Here is an 8,130-nt window from a genome sequence, read left to right on the forward strand (position 1 = left end):
TGTGAAACTAGGTTAACTTGAGAATAAGTAAGTTAATGTGTGAGCCTTGTTTGATGACCATCAACAAGAGGTTAAATTGAATTAGTAATTCGATTAACTATATTTACAAGTCTTGCTTGATACGAACTGAACACTAGGAAGCATGTTAGTTTAATCAACTGACCACTGTTTAAATTGACTTTTTTGCTAAAGGATTAGTTATAGTGAATGCGAATCTAATCATTTTAGGAATCGGTGAACATGAATAAATGAATTTGTGTATGCAATTGTCTATGTTTTTAAGGTGTAATTTATCTAAACCAAAGTACCTGAAGAGATTTGCTTTCCTGTTAGTTTATCGAGAGTTGTAATTGTTAGTTTGAGATTTATTAAACCATTTTCTTTATTATTTTCATGTGACCTGTAACCTATAATCAAATATATTAAATTAATCCACCGTTCCCTGTGATCGATACCCGACTTACCTAAGCTATATTGTAATCTGACTAGGTACACTGCCTATAAGTGCATAGATAGTCTAAGTTTGTTAGGTTATAAATATTAAAATTAGTGGGTACTTTTCTACACATCATCTGCCTTGACCTTTCTACAGGTCAGGCATCTCTCGACGTACCAGGCTACATCCCGCTTCATGCAGGGCCACCAGTAGTCAGGACGAAGATCTCTGTACATCTTCGTCGCTTCGGGATGAATAAAAAACTTGGATTTGTGCGCTTCCTCCATCAAAACCTGGCGCACACCTCCATGATGTGGAACCCACACCCTGCGGTGTAGTGTCAACAACCCATGGCTATCATAGTCGTAGGAGGGAACCTGCCCCACAATACACTCGCTCTTCCGATGTTCCTCCTTCATAGCCTCCTGTTGGGCCTCTCGGATCTGCTCCAACAGCGGAGTCACTACCGTCATCCTCATAAAAATATCTCTGATCAGGGCTGCCTTGTGGCTAAGCCCGTCGACCATAACATTGGCCTTCCCCGGGTAGTAGAGGATCTCACAATCGTAATCCTTCACCACATCTAGCCGCCGAAGCTGCCTCATGTTTACATTCGGCTGATCCATGAGGTACCTCAAACTCTTATGGTCCGTGTAAATGATACATCGGACCCCATAGAGGTAGTGCTGCCAAATCTTGAGGGCGAAGAAAACCGCCCCCAACTCAAGTTCATGCGTCGGGTAGTTTGCCTCGTGAGGGTTCAGCTGCCTCGAAGCGTAAGCAATGACATACCCTCTCAGCATCAATACCGCGCCCAACCCTGAGATGGACGCATCACAGTATACCACAAAATCATCCACACCCTCTGGCAGGGCTAGAATCGGCGTCTCGCATAACCTCTGCCTCAAAGTCTCAAACGCCGCCTGCTGCTCAGGCCCCCAGCAAAATACAACGACTTTCTTCGTCAGTCGGTTCAAGGGCACAAATATCTTGGAGAAGTCCTAAATGAATCTCCGATAATAGCCTCCTAATCCCAGGAAACTCTGAATCTCAAATGGAGACTTCGGAACCTCCCACCTCATCACGGCCTCCACCTTGGTCAGGTCAGCCAAAATCTCATTCTGGTTGACAAGGTGCCACATAAACTGCACCTCGCGCAACCAGAACTCACACGTGGAGAACTTGGCGTGAAAAACCTCTCATAGATGCTCCTCATGTTGCTCTTGCATCTTGGAGTAAACCAAGATATTATCAATGAAAACTATCACACACCGATCCAGCATTGGTTTGCATATGCGATTCATGAGGTCCATGAACATGGCAGAAGCATTGGTGAGCCTGAAGGGTATCACCACGAACTCGTAGTGGACATAGCGAGTCTGAAACACTATCTGTTGTACATCCTCGTCTCTGACCCTCATCTGATGGTAGCCTGAACGCAAATCAGGGCATCACCACGAACTCGTAGTGGACATAGCGAGTCCGAAACACTATCTGTTGTACATCCTCGTCTCTGACCCTCATCTGATGGTAGCCTGAACGCAAATCTATCTTGGAAAACCAAGACGATCCCTGTTGTTGGTCGAATAGGTCATCAATCCCTGAGAGTAGGCAACGGTTCTTCACCATTACCTTGTTCAACTCCTGGTAATCTATACATATCCGATGCGACCCGTCCTTCTTCTTCACAAACAGTATCGGGGCTCCCCAGGGTGAACTGCTTGGCCTGATAAAACCTTTGTCTAGCAGCTCCTGCTGCTGCGTAGACAACTCCAGCATCTCGGGAGTAGCCAACCGATATGGTGCCTTGGCTATCGGAGCTGCACCAGGGACTAGGTCGATCCTAAATTCCACATGTCGCTCCGGAGGTATCCCAGGTAGCTCCTCTAGAAATACATCCACGTACTCTCGCACCACCGGTACACCGCTCACCGTCGCCTTACCCGCCTCCCGAGTATCCATAACATATGCGACATACCCTGCACAACCATGCTGAAGGTATCGCCTAGCCGTCGCTACTGAACATAATGCATGTCCACATTATGGCCTCTCACACTGAATCACCAGCTCTCCCCCACTTGGAGTCCTGACCCGAACCAACTGTTGCGCGCATTCGATCACCGCCCCGTTGGGGCTCAATCAATCCATGCCTATAATAACCTTGTTCCCCCACAATGGTATGGGAACCAAGTCTACCAAATAACGCTACTCGAACAACCTCAAAACACAATCCCTGAAAACCTTTGATGCTCGCACTGATCGATCCTCCGCAATCTCGACCTCTAGAGGGCAATCCAACATGCCCGAAGACTCAAGGAAACTCTTGCTAAGTGCAAGAGAGACGAATGCTCGTGTAGCACCCGAATCAAAAAATACCTGAACTGGGATACCGTTCACATGGAACGATCCTAAACAAAACATATAACAAGGCACATCAAAATCATAAGCAACATAACATAAAAGCTAGGGAAAAGAAATCATACCTATCACCACAACGGGTGCAATGTGTGCCTCCTCGGTAGTCAACTGGAAGGCCGGCTCCTCACCACTAGAGCCTCTGCCTTGCCCTGCCGGCCATCAGTGATCCGCAGGGTCGTTGGAGCTGGCGTTGCTGCTATTAACCTCGGGAAATTGGCCCTTTTGTGGCCTTGCTGGTTGCAGTGGAAACACAACAACTCTAATGTTTGAACAGTGGGAGTAGGGGCGGTACAATCCCTGCTGAAGTGCCCCGTCTTTCCGCACTTGTAACAACCCGACGATCCTAATCTACAAGCTCCCTCATGCGGCTTGTTGCATTTCCTGTAGCGGCTCTGGCCCGGTTGGCCCTTCGGCCTAGTGTCGGATCCCTTGGGCTTCTTCCCCGAAGCCCCTGTCACCTGTTCCTCCTCCTCATTTCTCTTTCATATGTGATCCAAGTCAATCTCCCTCTCCCTCGCCCTAGAAACCATAGAATCTAGGGTCGGGCAAGATGAGTAGCTGACATGCTCCCGAATATCAGCCCTCAACATGTCATGATAGTGGGTTTTCTACATCTCCTCGTCCCCCGCATATTGGGGCACCAACAATGCCCTCTCCCAGAACTTAGCGGTAATCTCTGCCACTGTTTCTGTGGTCTGTCTCATATCAAGAAACTCCCTGGCTAGCTGCTGAAGCTCCACAGCTGGCGCGAACTCAGCCCTGAACGGGGTCACAAAGTCTGACCAAGTCATAGCCTCAATAGTTGAGGCTCCCAGAGAGTTACCAACCGACTCCCACCAATCTCTAGCCATGTCCCTCAAATAACCGGCAGCATATCAAACCTTCTAGCCCTCAGGGCAGTAGCTCATCAACTGTACATACTCGATGTCTGTAATCCATCTCTTGGCCATGATGGTGTCCTTTGCACCATGGAAATCTGGCGTACCACTCCCTGTGAAGTCCTTGAAGGACAGTGTGCACGATCCTGACTAGCTGGACACAAATTTAAGGGGAGAAATAAGAACAAAACAAAAATTAGAAAATTTTAAAAAATCCAAAAACATTAGAAAATCAGAATATATATATATATATATATATATATATATATATATATATATATATATATATATATGTTGGTTATGAAATGTGCTTGAGGGAGATGTTTTGGGAAGTGATATTATCATGTGATAACAGGCAATCTGAATATGTGTAAGGGACTAAATCTAAATTGTCTAGGCTCTGTGTTCGATGCGTTGGTAGGCACGAAAGATTTTAAATGGACTTGACTAGGAGGAGTTAAAACTTAAGAAATTCAAGGACTTGACAAACATTGACCTAGTTAGATCCGTTTAGCCTGACAATACGATGCTCGGATAGGTTGAGCAGGGAGATATACATGAGAATCTACCGATCACACTAATGAACCTGTATCTAGAACTGTGGATTCACTTTTCCTCGATGTGCGGATTCTATCCCTAATTCCAGTTGGATGGGGTGATTGGGGAATTCCGATAAATTAGGTCTGTAGAAGGTTATTTTCTTTCTTTTTGTCTGTTAGTCATATGTTGCCTCCTCTGCGTGATCGAGAGATCCGAACTGGACTGTAACATATGCAACTCTATCTCTCTGCATCTTCTCTCTATGAATTCTTTCTATCTGTTAGCCATATATTGTCTCCTTTGCGTGACTCACAATCTGACCTGGCACACAGTATATGCACCATTCTCTTCTCAATCCCTCTGAAACTTCAGTTAGTCATATGTTTCATCCTTTGCGTGATTGGAAGAGATCCGACCTGGATGTACAGCATATGCATTCTAAATCTATCTTCTCTCTTAATAATTGTCTGCTCACCCGGTGTAAGGAGTATTCTAGAAGTCCTTGATGGCTGGCGCATATCAGGAAGCAGGAAACACGTTCTAGTACATTTAAAATTGAACAATCACCAGATTGTCTGTAGATCTCGCTGCTCAATTTAGGTGGACAATAATATCTTTGGTCGTCGTCAGCTGAATGGTCCTTAAGGAATATTATCTACGAACTTAGGATCACATTGTCTTGTCACTTATAGTATGTCCTAATTTTGTCACAATCTCTCGTGTTTAAGTGGACCACAATACCGGCGATTGACCATATCTATTCATGAAGGGAGAGGTACTGATAAATGGATAAAGGTTGTCTAAAAACTTTGATCCCAAATCACTCTTAAAGTTAGCTATTTTTTTTTATTTTTGTTAATTTTTTTCATAGTGTTCTTCTAATTTAAATATTAGGGGGGAATTAAAATTAAAAAAACAAAAAAAATCAGAAAATTCAAAATAAAAAATAGTGTTATTTCTATTTTATTTCTTGTTCAGAAAAATCAAAAATCCAAAAATATTTGTGTTTCTGTTTTATTTTGTGTGCTAAGTTTTCTTTTAGTTTTGTTTTGTCTTGAAAAGTGAATCCAGGTGTAGATGAAACTCGTGGAGACTGTGTTGAAAATTTCTGAGCCAAAGCTTCATCCGTGAGCATCGAAGAATTCTCATTCAAAAGAGCAAGAAATGAAGATTATTCTTTCAACATTCAATTTTACTACCCCAGAAGCAAGATGAAGCTGAAATTGAAGATTATGTGAAGGATTGTATTGAAGCCTCCTCAATCAGTCTGCTGCTATCTATGAACCTGCTGAAGTGATCCAGAAGATTTGTTCTCTCTTAAGTTCTCTCTAAATATTCTCAAGCTGAAAGCACCAATTCTCAAGAATCTCTACAACAAGCCTCCTCACTCAATGTGCGTTCAATGCCAAATTCTGAAGAAAAGCTTAACGGCTCAAGATGAAGTTATTTATTGAAGATTCATCAAGTTCATCTTGAAGTTGTGTAGTCATCGAAGATTAAAGCTGAAGCCAAAGCTCCCATTGAAGATTAACAAGAAAAGCCAGCTACTTTTTAGGGGGAGCTTGTTGGGTCATTTAGAAAAGAAAGTTTAAAACCAAGGGGGAGATTGTTGGGTCAAAAATATGGTTTATACTTTACTTTTCTAGAAAAATGTATTTTTGTGTCTTGGACCATAAATAACTTGGTGTTTACGGCCGTATACGTGTTTACGGTTGAGTTTACGGCCGTAAACCCATTTACGGCCCAAGTTCTCCGACCTTTTTTCCCCTTGTATATATATATATAGGTATTAGGGGTGAGGAGTAGAGAATTGATGAACAGAAGAGAGTTTACGGCCAGAGAGAGAAAGGAGCGTATGTGTGTAACTGTGTGAATCTTATGTAAAGGAACTTCATTCTAATCAATTCAAACAAGATTCATATTATTCTTCTTCTCCTTCTCTTCTATTTGATCTGACATCATCCGTTTGACTGGGATTCCGCACCATCAAACGGATCTGATTGATACACAGGCAAATTAGGGACTTACACATATCATGCTAACACATAAACATACCAGGTAGTAGCAAAGCAGACAATTATCACAAACACAATCATCTCAGTTATAATCAAAAACTAGTGGGTCGGACTTGGTGCCTTAGACCCAGTTCTACTGAAAGGTAACTCACCTCATAAATTGTGTGTCGAATCTCACAGAAAGTAGTCTCTAACAGCTGCTCTGATTGATGGATTTTACACAAAAGAACATCCTATGTGCTCATGCAAACCCTAATGCTTGGATCTAGGTTTCTCTATTGTACATGAAATTTAACCAAGACTCAAGAACCCTAATCTAGCATATGTATTTTGAAATTATCACATAAGACCTGATCTAGATGATTACCTCTTGTAGAATGACTTGAATTTCTTCAATCCTCTTTCTTTGGAGCTTAGAGTCACAGGTGTCACTCCTCTAATGGTTTACAAACACCAATATCAAGAGAATGACTTATGATAAATAAGAGGAGCACTAAAATGTCCTAGGATTCTTCCAAGAGAGTTCACCACGTTTTTGGGGCCATAGGGGTCTTTATATAGTGAGGCAACTAGGGTTTTCAACTAGGAAACCCTAATTTGACTACTTAGGCCCTAAGCAGCCCATGGACTCCCTTTAGAACACCCCTTGGACGATTTCTTTATGGGCTTCCCATAGAATTCGTCCAACCTATGTTCCAAGGTGACCCATAGCCCTATTGCAATTATCTTATAATTACAATTCCAGTCCCCTAAGTTTAATTAATGTCTTTTAGTCACAAATCTAACTATCGATTAATTCTTGACTAATATTAATTTAACAATATGATTTCTTCTTTAATATATTATTCATATAATATATTAATAAATCATAATTAATCCTCTTTCTCCATAAATTATCCTATCAAGTTGCTTTGGTGAAGGAAACCCAAAAGGACCATGCACAACCGGGTTAAGTACATACCAAATATAGTTATGGGCTTAGACTCTAATCCAACAGTCTCCCACTTGGATAAGTCTAGTAATTATAATGTAAGTACAATCCGATTAGCAATCGTAGCTCTCAAATACGTTGTCGAACTCTGATCTTATCAGCAACTTGTCCTTTAGATAAGGGATCATATATTCCTTCATTCTAGATATCGTATGAACTAAGACATGGATTTTAATCATACTTTATGTTCACATGTTGTTTCCCGACTTCCGATTTATGACGACTGAAAACTTACTACAATTGAACACATCAACTTAGTCTCGGCTTGGCCAAGCGCTTAGGGTATCATCACTAAATCATCGAGGGGCCCACAGATATCGCTTTTATCCCACCTTGGGTAAAAGGAACGGATAAACTTCGATTAATGTTTGCTTGTACTCACTCACTGAATCACACACAACAATACGTTTTATAACACCAAGTTACTGCTGCGTTTACATATTATCAATGTATTACCGACTCGCAAGATACAACTTACACATCTCGGTTTTAAGAATATAAGATATTACCGTCTCACCAATCACTCGTGATAAAATCCATGAAGCAATCCAAGTGAGCCTGAAGCGATCCAAGTGAGCCTGGGTTTAATCCAATACTCTAATCTTATAGCAACACTCATGAACTCTATAGCAAACTTGTTCTATATCTAAACGTTTTAGTCAATCTACAGACGGATTCATGACAGTCTTCTTTAATTCCTACTTCAAAAGAATGAGCGGCTATGGAGGGTTTGAATAATCTTATTATTCGGGAAGTCAAAACATGCAAAGTGAAACACAAGAATGATACTAATCCTATATGGTCCCAAACCTTTGAGTATAAATAACACATTTTATTTGATCACCATATTGA

Source organism: Lactuca serriola, chromosome 7 (assembly GCF_051521515.1).
Source record: "Lactuca serriola cultivar US96UC23 chromosome 7, Lser_US96UC23_V15, whole genome shotgun sequence".
Classification (NCBI taxonomy): Eukaryota; Viridiplantae; Streptophyta; class Magnoliopsida; order Asterales; family Asteraceae; genus Lactuca; species Lactuca serriola.